The following is a 21,377-nucleotide window of genomic DNA, read 5'->3' as shown; positions in this document are numbered from 1 at the left end:
AATGGGTTTCCCCAGCACAAAGGACACCATAGTCACCCATGTAACCATGGTCACCCATATAAGCATCAGAGACTAATGCTGTCTGCTGTCTCTGTACTGTCCACTCCTCACTGGACATACTTATCCCCTTTTGCTATAAGCTGAACCTTTCAGGGATAACCCTCGGTCCCTTAGTATCTCAGATTGTCACCTTGGTCATAGAGTATGGATAAAGAGAGCTACAACACAGGGACTTCTGATACTGAACCCAATATTTCTGGTCTAAAGCCAAAGTCCAGAGCATTTACTTCCAACGGCTCTGGGAGAGAAGCTGTGGCTTTCCTTGGGACAGCTTCACTCCCTTTTGCAGGAAGAGGTTACTCTGGTGGCTTTTTTATGGGGCACAGACATAAGTCCCCATGTAAGTGTCTTAAGCAGGGAGTGCTGAGTCTGAGGAATGATCCACATACAAATGCTCCCACTGGGATATGGATCAACAGGTTTAATCATGTCAACGGAGACCACTTTCTCAGGAGTTAGGAAACATCTCTCCAAAAACGATTTTTTTTTTTTTTAGTTGGAGTCTCACTCTGTTGCCCAGACTGGAGTGCAGTGGCTGCTCCCGGCCACTGCAGCCTCAACCTGCTGGGTTCCAGCGATCCTTTCACCTGTCTTCCAAGGAGCTGGAACTGCAGGCACACGCTACCATGCCCGGCTGATTTTTTGATTTATTGTAGAGATGAGGTCTCGCTGCCCAGGCGGGTCTCGAACCCGCAGGCTCAGGCAATCCACTCACCTCAGCCTCCCAAAGGCGCGGGATTACAGGCTGAGCCACCGAGCCCAGCCAAAAACGATTTTAAGGTCAACTAATTTTTACTTGCTTCAACCTGGCCCAGACACAGGAGTTTGGGAGCTCTGGAACAGGGGTGGGAGTGAGGGTGACAGCATGAGAGCATGAAACGGACTCAGCTGTGGGGGCCAAGGTCTCATAATTTGGACTGGGACCTAGAGCTCAGGAAAAATAATATTATGGGGGCAGGTATGGAGCCCTGTGGGACCACAGAGGAGATGAGCTTTGAAGAAAGTAAACTCCCGGGCCAGTTTTAAGATCTTCTTTTCATTAGCATAATTTCTTCAAGCTTTGGTGATGTTCTTTAAGCAGATCAATGTTTGTGTTGGCCCCTTAGAAAATAAAGGGAAAGACCAGAGTTTAACTCTAGGATCAAGGCAGACTGCTGGATGAAAAAGGAATCGCCCCACCCTTTCCACGGAAGACCCCTTCAGTGCTTGTGGATAGATTTTTCAGTTATTTGTCGAAGCTGTACACTAACTTGTCAGAAAAGCATCTGATGCATTGGCCATTCATTCTCTTAATGAGGAAGACATAAGAATGTATATCACTTCTTCACTGTGTATTTTGGAGTTCTTACTGTGTATCAGACCCTATGCAAGGGCATTGGGATACAGGGTGAGGAAAGCAAACCTGGATCTTGACTGGATGGAATCTAATCAAGTGGAATGGGTAAACAGTAAATTAATCATTCTACAAGCAGTGGATTAATTATGGCTCTGCTGAGTGCAACAAAAGAGAAGAACAGAGGTCTAGGAGATTCTATAACAAACGATCTAACCAACAACTTTTATTATTTTATAGGACATTCTATTTTCTTATATTTTAACAGCAGATTATTGTATTATTTGAGCATCAAATTTGATTGGCATTGATCATGACAGCAGCCGACATCTAATGATAATGAAGTTCTGGACACTATTCTGGTTTGTGTACATCTGAGACATGCTTCTAGATCAAAATTCTGGCTGTTCCATTTCACAAACACAGCAGGGGGCCAAGCATGGCCCAGAAAAGAGGACTGGGCAGGAACAGGTAGGTATTGTAGGCTGAAATGTTTTACCCTAAACTCATATATCAAAGTCTAATGCCCAATATTTCAGAAGAGAATTGTACTTGGAGACTGTGCCTTTAAAGATGTGATTAAGGTAGAATGACGCCATTATGGTGGGCCTAAGTCAACCTGATTGATGTCCTCATTAGAAGAGGAGAATGGGAAGTAGATATGCACAAAGGGATGACCATGTGGAGACACAAGGAAAGATGACCATCTGCAAGCCAAGGAGAGAGGCCTCAGAAGAACCCTGCTGACACCTGGATCTCAGACTTCTAGCCTGCAGAATTGTGAGACAAAACATTTCTCTTGTTACAACTCCCAGTCTGTGGTACTTTATTATGGCCATCTCAGCAGAATACAGTAGGGAAGGCCTTCCAGAAGAGGAGACCCTCCCCTTACTCTACCCAGCAGAGCTCTCTCCTCTACCTACCCTACATCCTCTCCTTCTCTGGTCACTGGCCAGAGGGTCGGGCCTTCCCTCCACTCAGAGTAGATGTGAGGCCTCTGCCTCTAGAGGCCAAAGTCTCCATCGTGCCCAAGGACTGGTGGCAGCACCTGCCCTTCATCTTCCTTGATACTCAGTCTTCCCTTTTGCCAGACTGATTGGTACCAAAGGACTGAGAGCTGGATCCACCCTCCTGCAGACACTGTGAGCACCACATATTTCTTGCCTTCTCTTCTCTTCTTTAACCACGGGTTGGATACAAAACAACCTCTTGAAAGTCACCAGCAGCAATTGTGCATTCCAGCTCCTCTCACAGAGCAAAGAGCACTAAGTTTGTAGTTGAAAGGAGATTATCTCCTTGGATTTGATGCCAGTCATGGTGACAACAGTATCTCCAGGAAAAGGGGGAAAGCACCATAACAAAAAGAAGAAGATCTATCCAGCTGGTGTCTCTAACACAGCCTCATTGTGCACCCACTTCTGACATTTGCCAGTGGTGTTAGATTGGAGCTGTAAAAACGTCTTTTGAAAGGCAGATTGACATTTGCCATAACCATGCTCCCTCCACCCCCTAAAATTAAACACTTACCATGACAACTGAGATTAGGAAAAGAAGAAGAGGGGGGCAATGACTCAACTCATGGCAGAAGATGAGCTGGTAATTGGGGAGGGGGAGAAGGCGGCAGAACATTACTGTTCCATGTGAATGACCCTCGTCTTTAGTGTCTCGGTGTGATTTCCTTTTTAGGGAACATTTAATAAGATACAGAAGCCAGATTTGGTTGAGCTGAATGAGGGATCGCCATGGCAACCTTCCTTTGGAGGTTATCCAAGTCAGGTAGTGACAGCAAAGCTGAGTTAAAGGTCACCCCAGCTGAGAAAGATAGGCATTGATAAAGGATTTTAACAAGGCCCAGAGGAACTGGTATTTGAAAAGCTACCTACAGAGGATCAACTAGGCACTAGGAATGGGAGGTAAACAACATCAGGGGAGAGAGGGGGCATCCAGTGGTGGATTCCACCAGAGCCCCAACCTTGCCCTTCAGACAGGGAGCTCCAGCCTTCACCGAAAGTCTCAGACTTGGAGCAGTTTGTCATTGTTCAATGGAATGGTTAACAACCATTTTTATCAGGCATTCAGGTGGGAAAGGAACATGTGTATGTGCCACTCTGCACACAAGACACGCATTTCTGAAAAATTCTAAGTCAAATGTTTGCAAATGGAAGCACCTTGACCGTCTTTATCACTCCAGAGATGCTGTATTTAATCTCTTTTCTATTAGAACAACACTTTAAAACTTTGAAGTTGAGAAGGTCTTTCTTTGCATGATGTTGAAGCCAGAAATCTTCAAGAAAACTTCATAAATATAAACTATCTATGTGTCCAGTCCCTAGAAGGAGACGCAGAAATGAATTTTAAGCATAATAAAATGTGAAAAAGTGCCCAACCTTCCTCATAAATGTCAACTTAAATAATAAATGAGTCGATGCACATTAAAATCACAATGTTTATGCTTATCAGATAGGCAAAGATCTAGAAGTATAGTAATATCCAGAGTTAGTGAGTCCTAGGGTACGAGAAAAGAGGAATTCTCATACACTCTTGATAGGCATGTAAATCGGTGCCACTTTGTTGGGGGACAATTTGCAAATACCTATCAAAATTTAAAATAGTCCTCCCTTTGAGCTGGAAATTCCACTACTACATACCTGTTCACACACAAAGGTATATGAACATAGATGTTATTTGCAGCATTGTTTATATTAGCAAAAGATTAGAAACAATTTAAAGGTCCATCAGTAAGAGACCAATTGAATAAATTATGGAACATTCATGAAACGGAATAATAGACAACTGTTACAAAGATGAAAGAGATTTACAGGCGTTGACATAAAGCAATCTCCCTGATATGGTAAGTGAAAAAAGTAAGTATGGACCATGAGCATTGTGTGCCCCCTATACCTTTCTACAATTAGACATTCCTATTATATGCATGTATTAATTTTTCAGTTTCAAAAACTAGGGTTGAAAGGCCATTGGGCTTTAAATTATGAATCATTTGTCCCACATAGTGGACATCGTTGGTACCTCCCAGTTCCCATTTCTCCCCTCCTCCCTAGCAAGACCTCAGATTTGTTCAGGAGTCCATCCCTCCCTTGAGCAGCCCATGTGATTTGAGGGACATAAACTGACCCAGTTCCAGTGGTGGGCCCTGAGCCAGCGAGTATCAGACTTAAGCAGGCCTCAGAACCACCTGTTAACTAGAGTATTCCTGATTTAGTAGGTCTAGGGGGGCCCCGAGAATTTTAATTTCAAAGAAGGGCTGGTTGATGCTGCTGGTCTAGGGACCATACTTTGAGAACCCCTGGTTTAAGCCAAATGCAGAAAATTCATTTTTGCCAACAATAGCTTCAGAGATAGGATGCCTGTACCATTGGAGACATGGTGAGATGTCGTTGATGGGAGTTTTTTGGAAGAAAACTTTCTTCACTTAAGAGAGTCACAGGGCCAGCCATTCTCTCCCTTTCTTTCCTCTAAACATGAATAAGGGGGAATGGAGCCCTGACCGTTACTGGCAGGCATCCTATAACCACAAGAGGAATCAGCCTTAAGATGTCACTGACACTCCAAAAGCTGCAGCAGAAAGATGGAAAAATTTGAGTCCCTGGTTTAAGGCCCACCAACTACTGGACTTCCTTTTGAATGAGCCAATGCATTTGGTTGCAGTTTAAGTCCCTCTGTGCTGTGTCTTCTGCTACCTGCAGACAAAGGCATCCTAACTGACATAAACATGATCATTTATTCATTATTTAAAGTTAAAAAAATTTTTACCTATATGGAAAAACTTCATACACTTACATAAAGACTAATAGCAAAGCAGGGAAAATATTTGCAACGTGCACCTCGTGCACTCTGTTTCAGTGATTCGCCTGGTCCAATGAGCCTTTTTGCTTCTTTAAATCTAGTGCCGCACGGAGGTAGACACTAAAGAAATGCAGTTCTGAATCAAAGCTCAAAAACAGAAGTTTATTTAATAAATAGCTCTGAGGGAGAAAGGAGATAGGTCAGAGTCTGTAAAGAGAAGGTTACAACATTCACAAAAAAATTATTTACCAAAAAACACAAACAAACAAACACTGTTTAGCCCATCTATCTTCTCCGCACCCCCACGGAGTGGATCAGCTGTTCGCCAGTCTTCTCTCTCTACATCTAACCTCCAAAACGTTGTCTGCTTTGTCCCTTATGATTCCTGCTTTCTTGGATGCATCGCTAATAAGTAAAGGCATCTCATCCTCTAAGTTGCTACCAATATATTGCCTTTCCCACCTCTCCCTGGAGGGATGTATTTGAAGTGGAGTGAGAGAAAAGTAGCAACATTTCATACCTGTGAAATACAAACTAACATAGAGATGAAAAAATGACTACAATGTTTAAGTAACTTAGTCCAAAATCACATGTGGAAAACCCAAGTTCTCCACAATTACACTAATGTGCCATCAACAAAGGATTGCAATCCCTAGTATAAAAATAGCTTGTACAAATCAAAGGAGAAGGAAAAACCACCCTAATGGAAAAATTTGCACAGAACATGCATGAGGAAATTAAAGAAAAACAAATTTAAAAAGATGTTCAACCTCACTAGTAATAAAATGAATGGAAATTAAAACAATATTTCAGCTAGCAGATGAGCAAAGGTTTTTTTAAAAATTAATTATAACCAGTGTTGACTGGGTATGGAGGAAAAGGAAGTCCCACACTGTGCTGATCAGAGAGTAACTGCAGAAAAATTACATAATACCTCTCCACATTTAAAATTAGCATATATTTGACCCTGCATTTCTACTTCTAGTAATTCTTCCTAACAAGTTTGCCAGACAAGGAGGGGAAAAAAGTATGTACAAGAATGTTTACAAAGCAGTGAGTTTTAATAGTAATACATGGAAACAACTCAATGGCCACTCATAGGGGATTAAACAATCTATGGAAGAGAAAGAGAGAGGGAGGATTACTATGAGCTCCCTAATACAGAACCCCACAACTGACTGCCTTGCCTACCCAATCACAGGTGACATCAAACAAACATAGCCTCCTTCAACAGTAACAGATCTTGTTCCTGTAAAACTCACAGCAAGAAGCCCAAAGACCGACTCTCTGCGTATTCTAGGAAAGAGGAGCTGCTAAACTTCATAGCCCCGACTTCCTCTCCAAACTCCTTCTGAATCTTCAGAAGATTAAGTGAGGTGTTAGAGAAAAGTTAGAGTATTACTTTAATGGAGAGTCCACTCTTTGGAAACTTAAAGAAAGAGGAAAGAAGGTTCCCCTTACTACAACCGCAGGATAGATATATATTCACAGAATAAATTTCTGAGTGGATATCTATACTGAGCAGTTTGTCTACTTTGCTTGAGTGTATCTAGGTTGGGACACTTTGGAGATATTTTCCCTATGAGAAAGCCACCAGAAAGCCCCATTTACCACTGGGGAATACAGGAAGTAATAGAATGTTAAGAGTCAGACCCTAAATGAGATTACAATCATAAGGGGCAAGATGAGCCCATGTCACAGAGAGGATGGCCTATGCCGGGAGCCAAGTAGAAAGTGTAGCTAAGGCTCAAGATCTGCAATAAGAACCTAGATGGGGCCTACCAATGGGAGTGGAGGAGAACTAAACCCCATCTCTGATAGAAGTTAGGTAGCAGATGCCAATAAGATACCCAATGAGCAGACAGGACAAAGATTCTCTGCAGGGAGTCAGCAAGGATCCGACGTAAAAGGACACCTCCATGAACCGGGTGCCATCCTCATAGCCATGAAATCACATATGTTCTCCTGTAGACCAAAACACCATCTTTCAAATTTGGGGAGAGTGGAGAAAACATTTGAAAGAAGAGAAACTGTCGCAGTAGAGGTTTAAACTTTTCATTCGATTGGATATTTATAGATGAGAGTTAGAACTTATAAGAACTCTTACAAGATTACTAGAGACGGTGCAAAAAGTTTTATTATATCCAGTCTTGGTTAGAGTATAAATGAAAAGGAACTTTTATACTTTGCTGAGAGAGTAACTGAATAAAAATTAGGCAATACCTCTCCAAATTTAAAATCAGCATACATTTGCCCTTATGATTCTGCTTCTAGTAATTTATCCTAATGAGTTCATCAGACAGCAAGAAGAAAGACATACAAGAATACTTACAGGGTACTGTTACAGGGAAAGAGTCCCCAAACTCTATCAGTATCAGCAGTAACTGACACTCCCAGATGTCTGTTCACATCTGAGTTGGATTATGTTAACTTCTGGCTTACTTCTACCATACACATGTCACACACACACACACACACACACACACACACACACACACATTTTTAAGGAGGTATAGTAAATGCTTTGCTAGTTGACCTCCATAGGCATGCTGCAAAAAAACACATTTCCAGATCCAGAAAACGATGTGAGGATCATAAAGCAGGAAGAGATGTGTAAGGCCTTAAAGTCAACTCACCCCATGTCTTCAGGTAAGCCTGTAACAATTTTGTTCCTGTTCCTTCACCCTTGCTTTTCCTCGCTTTGGAGTGTGTTTCCATTCATTATTTTAATGTCATTTTTATTTAAGATAGCATTTGTAGTTGATAGTGTCAGTTGCCGGCCCAATTCCATTTCCTTCCTATCTTTCCTGCTAGCAGAGCAAAGCTAAGAACACTCTCAAGGTGGGGAGCCTAATAGGAGACCCCAATAAAAAACTGGGACACTAAATGTTACCTGCACCCTCTGTGTAACAGTGATCTAGAAATAACCCTAGAAATAACAGTGATCTAGAAATTCTCCAATAACTTCAAGGAAAATTGTCTATATCAAACCTTTGTGGTGAGTAGAGAAGACAAAAACATCTCCCTTGAGAGTTTATAATCTCAAGTCATACTCACACAGGTTCACAGGCTGAATTCAAACCACCTTGTTGATTTGAAAAACCTCCAAGTGAGAATTTAGTTCAAATACTCCAGGGTTGGTAGGTCCCCAGACACCTGATAGCAAACAATGCCTTCCTTATCTGAAGGAAGTCATCTTCAACACAGCTCTCAAAAGAAAACCCTCAGCTAAAGTTCCAAGTAATATGAGCTCACAATCAACAACAGGAAATCATGAACCAGAGCTAGCTGAAAAAACAGACAGCAGGATGAAACATGGTAGCTACTGGATTATCAGACACAGAATAAAAAGTAAGTTTACTATGCTTTGTCAAAGTAAAGGAGTCTTAAATGCATATTACTAAGTGAAAAAAGCCAAACTAAAAAGAAACTATATACTGTATGATCCCAACACTATGACATTCTGGAAAAGGCAGAACTACAGATACAATGAAAGGATTAGTCATGCCAGAGGTTGGGGGAAGAGAGGAATAAATAGACAAAGCACAGAGGATTTTTCGGGCAGTGAAACTATTCTGTATGATACTATAATGGTGGACACATGTCATTATACATATGCACTATCAACACCCATAGAATGTGTAATACCAAGAGTGAAGCCAAATGTCTACTATGGGCTTTGGGTGATAATAATGTGTCAAGGTAGGTATACCAATTGTAACAAATGTACCACTCTAGTGTGGGATGTTGAAGGTGGGGAGGCTGCAAGTGTTCGGGGGGAGGGAGGGGACTATGGGAACCCTTGTAGAGTTTGGGTGCAAACCTAAAATTACTCATTTAAAAAATCTATTAAAAATAAATAGGTAAACCCTAAGGAATAAAAAGTAAAGAAGAGATGAATAAGAAGCATGTGTGTCTAAAAATGACTAAGCAGATTTGAAAAAACCATGACTAGAACTACTAGAAATGAAAAAATATAATAATTGAAATTTAAAATACATACTGGAAACACTATACATTCACTACAGTGGCTAAACCCAAAAAGACTAAAAAGACTGACAATAGCAAGTGTTGACAGGAATATGGAGCAACTGGAGCTCTCATAGATTGCTAGTGGAAATGCAAAATGATAGGCAATTTTGGAAATCTTTCTGGCAGTATTTTTAAACATTCTGCATATATTTGCCATGTGACCCAGAAATCCTTCTATGTATTTATTCAAATGAAATAAACAGGTCCACACGAAAAATAATCAAAAATTTTTGTAGTGGGGAAAGTCTAGATAAGTAGGACAATAGAGAACTCAGAGTTAAACCTACAGGCTTGAGCCAAACCTATGCAAATGTGCATGTGCACACACATATGTGTATATAAATGTATGACATATAAATGTGTGACATATGAATGTGTGACAAAGGTGACACCATGAATCAACTGGAAAAGAATGGGCCGTTAAAACCAAATTTGAACATATTGCTGCATGCAAAAGTAGACTCTTGATGGATTAAAGACCTAAATATGAAAGGTAATATAAATATAAAATCAATCCCTCAAAATTCAGAAGAACATTTTTTTTTGAGATCTTAATGAAGAAAATAAGAATTTTTAAAATTTCAAAAACATAAAGTATAAGGCCAAAAAAGGATAAAACTGATTACATCAAAATGAAGGATTTCTGTTCAATGTAGGATATCATGGGCAAATTTAATAGAAAGAAGACTCGGAGAGGATATTTGCAATGACCGGAATCAACAAGGGAATAATATCTAAAATATACTAGGGATTTCTGCAAGTCAAAAAGAAAAAAAAACAGAAAAGAAATAGAAAAATGAGCAAAATATATAGGAAATCATTTTACAAAAGAGAAAAGCCAAAAATTAACAAGCATATGAAGAGACGCTCAAACTTGTTAGGAGCCAAAGGAAAGCAAATTAAAATAATAATGCGATACCCCCTTATACCCATTCAATTGGCAAAAATTAGGAAGGGGGCTAAGGTCAAATGTTGGAGAAGTGGAGACACAGAAACTCCATGTGCTACTGGTGAGAACTGTTCTAAAGTACCATGGGAACTACTTAAAATAAAGAATATGCACTTTCCATGAACCTGCAATTTCGCTCCCAGGGATAGATCCCATATAAATTCTTATACAGGTCTGTAAGGGCATATACACAGAGATGTTTATTGTAGTTCTATTTATGAGGCAAAGAGGCTCATTGAGTATCCATCACTAGCAGAATGGTGCCATGTAGGACAGTACATAATTTTCAACAACAGATATCAATACAGAGTATCTAAGAATAAACTCATTTTCCATCCCCCACCTCTCCCAAGAGGTTAGGCAGCTGACAGTCCCAATCCTCTAATGCTTAGCCATTATGATGACCAGTCCTATCCTGAAGCTATGTAGGAATGCACCATAAGTCACCTCATTAGCACTGTCAGAAGCCAAAAGGAGCTGAGCTGGCACCTCTGAGAGACATCTGCAATAGGAAATCAATGTAAAGCCAACGTGGCTCAAGAAAATCTGCATGCCCTGCCTAGCAGAGACCACTGTGCAGGCACCGACACCATCTGGGCCAAGAAGGTGGGTGCCTCTCTTCCCCAGACCAGAACCAAGAGAATCAGTACTGAACCAGCAGAGATACCCCTTAATCAGATATGCAGACCTCCTACACAGAGTCCCCCGAACCTGGATACCACCTCATGGAAAGAGTATCAAGGTGAAAAGCAATTAGCTGATGCTTACCAAAAAATCAAATTTTAGGCCAGAAATAAAATAAGTGCTGTGTGGTGGTAAGATTAGAGGTTTTTTTCATAGAAAATGGGACTCTAGTTCATAGTCGAGTTTGGATGTAGAAATTAAAGAAAATTCATTCTCATAAACTGAAAATCTAAGTTTTATAGACTATTCCATTTCCAAGACATGATATCCAATGCCTGGATAGATGATCAATAGAAGATAGATGATAGATGGATGGATAGATAGATAGATAGATAGATAGATAGATAGATAGATAGATAGATAGATAGATAGATAGACACATACATACATACATACATACATACATACATATAGATATAGATGATAGATGAGTACATATACACACCTATATTTGTTAACATTTTTAAACAAAATATGAGAACACACTAAGCATACTTTTCTGTAGCTTGCTTCTTTCAATTCACAGTGCATTATGGGCTCTTTGACCAGTTATTTACATAGTATTTCACTATATGAATTATATATAACATTGATTTGAAGATAAGTACCTTGCCCTCTGAGTCTTCTCCTCTAAGCAAACATCTTAACTCCTTCTATGGCTCAAGCTGAGACACTTGTTTGCCATGCTCTTGAAAACTCTGGCTTGTCCCTGTCTTTCTACAAGTGTGTTGGTCAGGGATACACTTGATTCAGGTATGGGGAGTGAGTGCAGACAGTTGAGAAGGAGACTTTCCATATACAGCACTCAGCAAAGAGCCCTGATAAGGATTTGGCCCTTGCTACAACATTCTGAGCCTCCACTCAGAAGTCTCTTTTCAAAGTGCTGATAATAATTCAAAGGCACTGTCTTCCGATCATGTGTTCTGACTAACTTGACACAAGACTGGCCGTCTAATCCAGAATTAACTCTTTCTCAACCAAATCAAATGTCCTGGGTTTAGTTACTCATCTCTGGTCCGACTCCCAGCATCATTCTTCTAATATATATAGTTTGTAATAAGGGGCTCCACTGTCACAGCCCAGAGCACCTTGCCATCAGCTACGGTCAACCCTACTGGGTTCTTCCTCACCATTGATGGCGAGCCTTTGGACAGTGCGTCCTTCTCAAGGTGTTTGCAAACAAAGTTTCAAAGACAACAGAAAACTTCCATGCCCTGGAGAGAAAGGATTCAGTTATAAGGGTTCCTGCATTCACAGAATTATTCCAGGAAGTGCACAGCCCAAGCTCTCAGGCCCAGGATTATGTGTCAAGATGGTGACTTCACACACCGTAATGGCACTGGCAGCAAGTCTACTTTTGGGGAGAAATTTGATGTTGAGAACTTTATCCTGAAGCATACAGGTCCTAGCATCTTGTTGATGGCAGATGCTGGGCTCAACACAAGTGGTTCCCAGTTTTTCATCCACAGTGCTAAGACTGAGTCCTAGATGGCACACACGTGGTCTTGCACAAGGTAAAAGAGGGTGTGAATATTGTGGAAGCCATGGAGCGCCTGGTTCCAAGAAGGGCAAGACTAGCAAGAAGATCGCCCTTGCCAACTGTGGTCAACTCTAATAAATTTGACTTGTTTTATTTTTTTAAAAAAGAAGAAGAAGAAAGAAGAAGGGCTCCACCTCAAGTGTTAGCATTCCCTTCTTAAGAAAGGGAAGAGGAAACACAGTGATAGTGGCAGGCCATGTGTAATGTTTATAGTACCCAGAAAAGGGGTACTCCCAGTCCCAGTTTGACCCCTTTCTGATTCCACCCTGGCTTTATGGGGCATGACAAAAGTGCTCACATGCATGTTTGTGTCCAACTCAGTGTGTAAGTCCAAACTCCATTCACACAAAACATCTCTCTCTAAAGTGACCTCCCAATGACCCCCCTCTGACCTTGGAGAGTGCACAGCACACCTCTCAGGCCCTGGAAAGAGCTAGGGTCATCCGGGAAGATACTTCCTAAATCCTGACACCCAGCTGGTGGTCTTGATGAGGGGGAGACAGGTGCTAGGTTGGCAGGGGTCCAGCTGGAGGAGAGGCCTCTACAGGGGAGAGGCCTGGCTGTCCTTGTAAGGAGTCCTGCACAGTATGGTCCAGGGCAGCTGGGCCACTGCAATGAGAATGGCCTCTCCAAGCAGTGACTTCAGATGAACATTCAAGGATAAGCAGAAACTTGCTCATTTTAGGCAGGAGAGAACATTATGAGAATGGTAATGGTGGTAAAGGAGAATTGAAAAAATTTCTAGTTGCTACCAGTAATTCTGAGCAGAGCACAAAGGTTAGTGTAACTAGGGTAGAGGTGGCAGTGGGATCGAGTGGGGAGGAAGGGGAAGGCCAAGTCAGGCCTGGATGGCTATGCTTGGGTTCTGCTAGGAAAGCAAGAAGGAACCATACATACTTTTGTGCCAGTGGGGGACGTGATTAGATTTGTATTTTAAGGAGGTGGTGTTCTGCCATCAGGGGAAATAATGGAATAGAAAATCAGCGAGAACAAAAGATAATGGCTAGGAAGACACAGTCTGCTGAGAGCAGATGTTGTAGGGGCAAGAGGAGAAAACTGGGGTCATAGGGCAAGTGGGAAGCAGCTTGGGGAGGACACACCACAGAGCGGACTTCAGACCTGAGTATAATCCAGGAGGAAACAAGCAAAGTTACTTACCCTCCCTGAGCCTCAGTTTCCCTCATCTTTAAAACAGCATAGAGGTTTACTGAGAGAATTAAAATGAATGTAAATGTGAATATGAATTATTGCAGCAGGCCTGACTCACAGGAGGTACTCAGAAATGGAAAATTCCCCATGGAAGATTTTTGGAGAGTCTTTATAGACAGCAAATAGAATACAGTAAAGAAAGACCAGGAAGAAAAGTATCAGGTATTTTATAATCTTGCCAAGATCCCTAGAGCAAAAAGGAGCCAAAGAAGAAAAGAAATTTAGACAGATAGGTTGGAGCGTCGTTTAAAAAAAAAAAGAGTCTGGACAAGGCTTGGGGAGGCGCTGTGTGCTTCTTTGACAAGTACCCTAAAGCCTGATGGCAGCAAAACAGGCCACAGCTTTAATTCATTAAGAACAAACTATTGTGAAGCCTGGGAGAACCACCAATCCCTCAGTGGCCAACAGCAACCCTAGTCCACTCACCCCCATCAAGAAACACACGTCCAGGACACTAAAGTATACGACATGCTTGGAGTTTCTCCAGACCAGCTGCTGATGAAGCTGTTCCCACAGGGATGACCACAGCCAGAGTCTCAGATCCCTGGTGAACAAAGGAGCCTGTAACTCCCAATGACCATGACAAGTAAAACAAAGATATTTTCAAGGAAGGTGCTGAGCACCAGGAACGTCAATACAGGCAGAAATTAGAGAAGATTTCTACTGAAATCCAACAACCAGGCTAAGCTATTGATCAATTTTTCTTCTCAGCCTCTACTCACAGACTGCCTTCATTGAGAAATAACATTCATAGATATAGACAATAGATAGTAAAATCCTCTTAAATCAAAACCAATTAATCATGAATCTGCAGCTATTTAATTTGGGCTTTGTTAGAGATTACCCTTAACCTATGGCAACAGGGCTTCTTAACCAATTAACCTTGTAATTAGGATGTCAAAAGACATGGAAAACCACCTCACACAGGTACTTCCTCTTTGCCATTTATATCACACATTCTCCTCTTTACTCTATGTGGTGACATCTAGGGCAAAGGTAAACTAAAGGTAGAACCCTCCACTGCCACCCAACCTAGCAATAAAGAGTTCTCTTTATTGAAAGAGGGGGTTTTCTATTGGATTTAATGTCTCATTATTCACCATGGCAGAAACACATACACACACACCACCCCCCATCCTGCCCAACATGACTACAGGCATGACTAGCCTCAGAGCTTAAGGATCTTTCTCAATTCAGTGCTCCAAAAAAGAAGGGATTCTAAGTGTTCCTTTCAATGAGAAAACATTTGTTCTGTGCCCAAAGGTCTAAAGTCTGAGGTTACCTATCCAGTGGAACTATACTCTTTGTTTCAGGAAAAACTGGCCAAGCAGGTGGTAGAAGGGAGCTGTTTCTCATCCTTTTACCACAGAAGGTGGTCAATCCTAGTAGGAAAGTGATTTGTTTTGACAGACTGAGCACTCTAAAAAGGAATGAAGATCTCGTAGCCACTAGGCATGTCCCCAGGATAGAGCAGGGATTTAAGAAGGGAATAAGTGGGGAGCAGAGTGATAGAAAATGACTAGTGGATGGGTGGGGAGTCCCAGATTGCAACTATAATAGGTCTGTTGCCCTATGCAAATGGCAAGTTAATACACTAAGACACTGGGTTAAATCAGAGAAAGTGGTTTAATTATACAGTCACAAAATGAAGAGATGGGAGGAAATCGCAAAGCTGTCTCCCCACGGTGTTTGGGGCTATGTTTTTAAGGGTTTTGGAGTGGGCCTAAGTGTGGAGATCATTGGTGGTCCCATGAAGTCATGGGACAGGGAAATGAAGAAACTATATTCTCATACGGATTCTGTTCCTCTGTGGGGGTCTTCAAACTGGCTGGCATCAGCTATTTCACCAGACTTCAGGGTCTGAAAAACACCTCAAGCAATTCTTAAACAAAAGCCATAAGATTCTAATGTCAGAGATCCTATCTATCTTAAACAAAAGCCTTACGATTCTAATGCAAGAAATCCTATCTACAGGAGTGATGGGAATCCAAATGGTCAGTATCTAGTACCTAGAAAATAAAGACCTAATTTACATACACACACACACACACACACACACACACACACACACACCCACCCCCACACACACACACACACACACACACACACACACACACACAGACTCCATTTGTGTGTTTGGTTAGTGAGCCACACCTAAATGCATTCCAGACATCATAGGACATAGCAGAGGGATCATACCAGGGGCCCACCATCTTGTACTGGGCCATTTCACATTGTCTTGTCTCTATCTAGGCCTCTCCATCAGATATCAAAGTCTCTGGCTGTACTTAAACAGGTTAATTTTGATTACAAGGAAATGGGTCAAAGTGCAGGCTGATTAATGTCTAATTATAACTATATTTCTATCCAGAATTTTTGTTAACCCTGTGAGGATGGCCTCAAGATGTCCATTCAAACAAGAGTCAGCCTGGTGCTGGGGTCACGCACATGACTCTGAGTTCAGTCCTGCCTCCCTTATACTTGCTGCGTGCCCTTGAGTATATTACTTAACCTTTCTCCATTGTGGTTTTCTTATCTGTGAGATGGAAATAATAAGGCTATCAGTGTCATAGCATTGTTGTGAAAAGTAAGTGAGATAATCTATGAGTTTCCAGCACATACTATGTACTCAACGAACGTTACTTTATTGTTGTCATAATTCCTATTATCAAGCAGGTTACTATTGGAGTAGGTAACACAAGATCCAGATGAAGACACTGATTATCTGACTGTAGGTCTAGAGGTAAGAAGTTATGGGCATAGCTGATTAAATCACAGCTGCTTTTTATCACTCTGTTCTGAATCTCCAGGTCAGCAATTTTTTCCCCACCATATGAGTTGATTCTGCATCTCTAGATGTCACCTGGCCTCTAGCGCATAAAAGGGGGGAGGGGGGTGGAGGCATTTCTAGCAGAGGAGATAGGAGAGATGACCTTTGGGTATGAGAGTGTATGATGACTCAGACTGAATTCCTGGAGAAAATAAAGACCTAATTTATACACACACACACACACACACACACACACACACACACACACACACACACACACACACAGACTCCATTCCTGTGTTTGGTTAATGAGCCATGCCTAAATGCATTCCAGACATCATAGGACAGAGCAGAGGGGTCATACCAGGAGCCCACCCATCTTATGCTGGACCATTTCACATTGTCTTATCTCTATCTAGCCTTTCCATCAGATATTAAAGCCTTTGACTGGACCTAAACAGATTAATTTGTTCCTGAGTAATTAGTGCTTTGAGGAAGCTATGGGCTACAATTCATTAGATGCTACAGACTGTTCATTTTAAGCAGAATTTAATCTGGGAGCTACATCATATGAAAATAAAGCTACCTAAAACCACACATTCAAATCATGATGATAAAAATGCAAGCAAGCAGACTTTTCTTGCATGATTTGTAAAGTTATTCAAAAGTAGAGGAATTCCCAAAATCTTTTAAGCAACAGTGGTTTGAAGACAATGACACTTATTTGGAAATACAAATATACCAAATCCCAGCTTTAGGAATAAGACTTGGGTGCAACTCCTGCCTCCCAACATTGTACGAGTTAAGTTATTTCACTCCCCTGGAACTCAGTTTCACTCTCTTTTAAATGGGCACAGGCTGGGTTCATTGGCTCCACCTGTAATCTCAGCCCTCTGAGAGGCCAAGGCGAGTGGACTGCCTGAGCCTGAGTGTTCGAGACCCACCAGGGCAACTTGGCGAGACCTCGTCTATACAATAAATCAAAAATTAGCCGGGCATAGTAGAGCATGCCTGTAGTTCCAGCTACTTGGAAGGCTGAGGTGGAAGGATTGCCGGAGCCCACAGGTTGAGGCTGCAGTGGCCGGGAGTGTGCCACTACACTCCAGTCTGAGCGACAGAGTGAGACTCCAACTCAAAAAAATAAATAAATAAAATAAAATGGGCATAATAACAGCTACTTTAGAGACTTAATAGGAGAATAGGTCAAGCAAAACATGGACACAGTGGCCTACTGGCCGGCACTGGGAAAGTATTTATGCAGGGTCCAATGTTGACCTCCAAAAGATATTTCCATCCAGAACCTGTGAATATGACTGAATTTGAGAAAAGGGTCTTCACAGATGTAAATAAGTCAAGGATCTGGAGATGATCTGGTGGGCCCTAAATTCAACGGTAAGTGGTCTTTTAAGAGACAAAGGGCGATTTGAGACACCTACACAGAATAAAAGAGGCAGCTCTGTGACCACAGATGCAGAGAGTGCTATATCTCCAGCAACAAGCATATTCCATGTTAGGCATTCATTCCTTCATTTTGTTTTGTTTTTCTTGGTTGTGATTTTTTAGTTGACTGGCAAAGACAACAACTGGTTCCAAGAATAAGTTAATAGGGTGCTGCATGAGTCAGGATAGGCTTATAAGTCACCATCAAATTTCAGTGACTTAAAACAACCAAAGACTATTTATTGCTCACTAAAGCAACCTGGCCAAGTGGGGTTGGACTGGGGGAGGTCTGCTCCCTGTTGTCCTCACTCTGACACCAGGGAGGCAGGGGCTATACCTCCTTATGATGTTGGCTTCTTACATGAGGCTACTGGGTTTGCAGGGAAGTGAGGGCTGAGGGATCCAGCACTGGTGCTCAAATGCTATGCCTAGCAAGTTACTTCTGCCACATTACTATGACTTGGAGCTACTGATAAGGGAAAATGTAATGCTTGGTGAATTAGGAGAGTGCTAGATTTGTGGGGATACTAGAAATATCTACCACAGATATGGATGCAATGACCTCTTTGCTTCCACATTTTAACAATTACAGAGAACTCCAGCATGAATTGAAGATGAATTAAACGATCACAGGCCTGGGAGTTTTCTATCTCGTTTTTACAATCTGAATGTTGGCCCTGACCCGTCCGACTCCATGATGGGGCAGCTACGGATTACAAGAAAGCACTGTACATTACTGTCATTTTAGTTTTCTTCTGCTAGACAACCACTCCCCCCCATCACCGGGATTCATGAGAATTCAGGCCCCAAGAGCCTATTAACCTTAGATGCTCCACAGGGTCCAGTCTAAAGAGCCCAGATCAATGAGATCAAGCAAACAGTTTCTCAGAAGTCTATAACAAAAAGCAGACGGCAGGCAGCCAGCGTGAGACACCAAGATTTGTCTTTGTGGGCGGGTGGCAGGGGCCTCAGGGAGATGTCATTTTTTTCAACAGGGCTTGGAATGGGAGTGGGTTTTTTACCTGCTGAAGAAGCCACTGGTTAGCAAACATTGCTTTTCCGGGAAAACAAATACACAGTTGGGACACTCATTTTTCTCCCATTATTAAATATTGTTGGCTTGGTTTTAAAAGATTTCAAATACAGCAGCTCTTTAAAATTCCCTGCCTCCCTCCCTTTCTTCCTTCCTTTCTCCGTCTCCCCGCCCTTTGATGGAGTTTCAGCGCCCACATGCACAGCAACAACTGTATTTCATCTTAAATTTCTATAGCAGAAAATGTAGGTCACTGATCTTAGAAGTGGCCTAGTTTCCTGGCTCTAAATAGAAATCTTTCCCCAGGTTGAGGCTTTTTTCTAGGTTTATGTCTAATAAAAGTATAACCTGCTTATCCAGGCCAAACAAACTAAACTCTGACCTTGTCTCCACCCAGCTGCTGAACTGGGATTTTGGAAGAATGGCCCTTCAGACTTGCAGCCCTAGGAAAATCCAAGACTACAGCTATCCCGGAAAAGTGACTCGAAGGCCAGAACATGCCTCTGGGGGCAGGTGATAGGGCTGAACAAGGAGAATGTGGCAGCTTCCATTCGGCCCCCAGGGCAGAGCAACTATTATGTGTCAGATACTCACCTGTGCTGGGCACTTCCATACATCTTCATGTTTCTCGCTCAGGGCCCTTTTCCTCTCCCCTTCTTCTCTCCCTTCCTTCCTTCCTTCCTCCTTTTTCCCCTCCCTTCCTCCTTCCCTTTTTCCTCCCTTTCCTTCTCCCTTTCTTCTTTCCTTCCTTCTTCTTCCCTCCCTCTCTTGCTCCCTCTCTCCTTTTTCTCTCCCTTTTATTCCTTCCTTCCCTTCTTCCTTCTTTCTTTCCTTCCTTTTTCTTTCTTTCTTTACCACACAGATGATTCAAGTTTGTTGCAGGAAAGTGAAAAACACCAACAAACTTTTCTCTCTTTGCTGAGAGAAAAGCAAAGTATCCACTACTAGAGAAAACCCCTGCTAATATTTCTTTGTGTCTCTTTCCAGTTAGTTTGCTATGCATATATACTTGTACTGACATTGACTTGTGTTTAACAAAATTGGGATTGTAATCATCTGTGGCCTGGTCTTCTCCTTTTTTCCTGGGCAATTTACTTACATGTGTGTGCATACAGGATCTTGGGATCTTTTTTCCTAAAATTACAGAATTTTATGACATAAATTATAACCTAAAGAGATAGCTTGTCATTCTTTGAAGATGGTTTCATTTAGGGTTTTATAAAACAGCCAGGCAGGCAGCTAGTGAAAATTAGAGGATTGAGGGATGCTAGGTGTATGGTCTGCATTACAGTAAACACGAGGTTAGCTTCCTCAGCAGGGGAGGCTGGAGGGACACTGCAGGAGAATGTGGTTCTCCTGTTGTCTCCTGTGCCAGCTGGAGGTGGTGTGAGTGCATCTAATGAGCCTGCACTCCCCACTTCCTCGTACCCTCCCACCCTTCTGCAATCCCCCTGCATCTGCAGCCTTGCCTGCTGATCTTCTGCAGCCCCTCAACATGGAAACCAGTCACATGTTCTGAAGGCTTCGTCCCACCAGCACCTGGTCTCCCCTGCACACCCAGCCATTGGTGGATGTCCCCCTCTCTGCACTCCAGAGGGTGGCCTATTGCTTGCCCAGCAATGCCAGACCAAGTCCAGCCTGACCAAACCTGCACACTCCATTGCTTCCCAATAGCCAACTACCCCTTCTGCAATGAGACCCTAACCTCTACCAAGCTTGTCCTTCCTTAGGTAGGCATCCTCAGCCCCAGGCAGCCATGTCAGGTTTTCTCATACCTTGTAGTTACTCTTGTGTCATAATCACTCTTTATATTAGACTTCCTATGTTTAATCTGCTCTGTGGTTTTGGTCTCCTGACGGGTCCTAGACTGTTACAGTTGAGCTCCTGACTCAGCACTCTAACCCTGCAGTCACTCATGACAAGCCACCTGGCCCAAACTGGGCCAGTTTATACCAATACCTAAATGATGGTGGTCCCAGATTTCATCTAACCTAGAAGAAACTTACCTTCTGCTCACAGTACTCTGGACGACACCCTGTAGGCCTCTCCTGGGCCCGCCCCGAGGTCACCATGCAACCCTGGGCCTCTCTTCTTTCCCAGCTCCAGTCTCATAGTCTGCCACAAATGCATAGTTTTTGACCCTTGACCTTCACATCTTTCTCAAAAGGGCTCACACTATCGTCTCACCTCCTTCAATGGCTTCTTGAACTTTAGTGGCTCAGCCCCAGTCTTCATTCCCAAGGCAGGTTCATGAGTATCTCTGCAGTTGACCAATATTATAGCCATGCAAGGAAAAACAAGAGCTCTTCTCTCCACTTAACAGATGAGGAAAACAAGGCTTTAAAGTTCAGTACTGAACCACGCTGAGAACAAATGGCATTTCCAGGAGCAAATCTTCTGATTTCTAGCCCATTGTATTTCTGAGACATCACTGAATCACCCACTCTTATTGGGCAAGAAATGTTCATTTACACATAGCTATAGACAATCTAAAGTCACAGTTGGAGGGCATGAGCCTTAGAT

This window comes from Carlito syrichta, unplaced genomic scaffold (genome assembly GCF_000164805.1).
Source record: "Carlito syrichta isolate Samal-C Ts95f unplaced genomic scaffold, Tarsius_syrichta-2.0.1 Scaffold288951, whole genome shotgun sequence".
Taxonomy (NCBI): domain Eukaryota; kingdom Metazoa; phylum Chordata; class Mammalia; order Primates; family Tarsiidae; genus Carlito; species Carlito syrichta.
Note: the sequence above shows the minus strand (reverse complement) of the source record.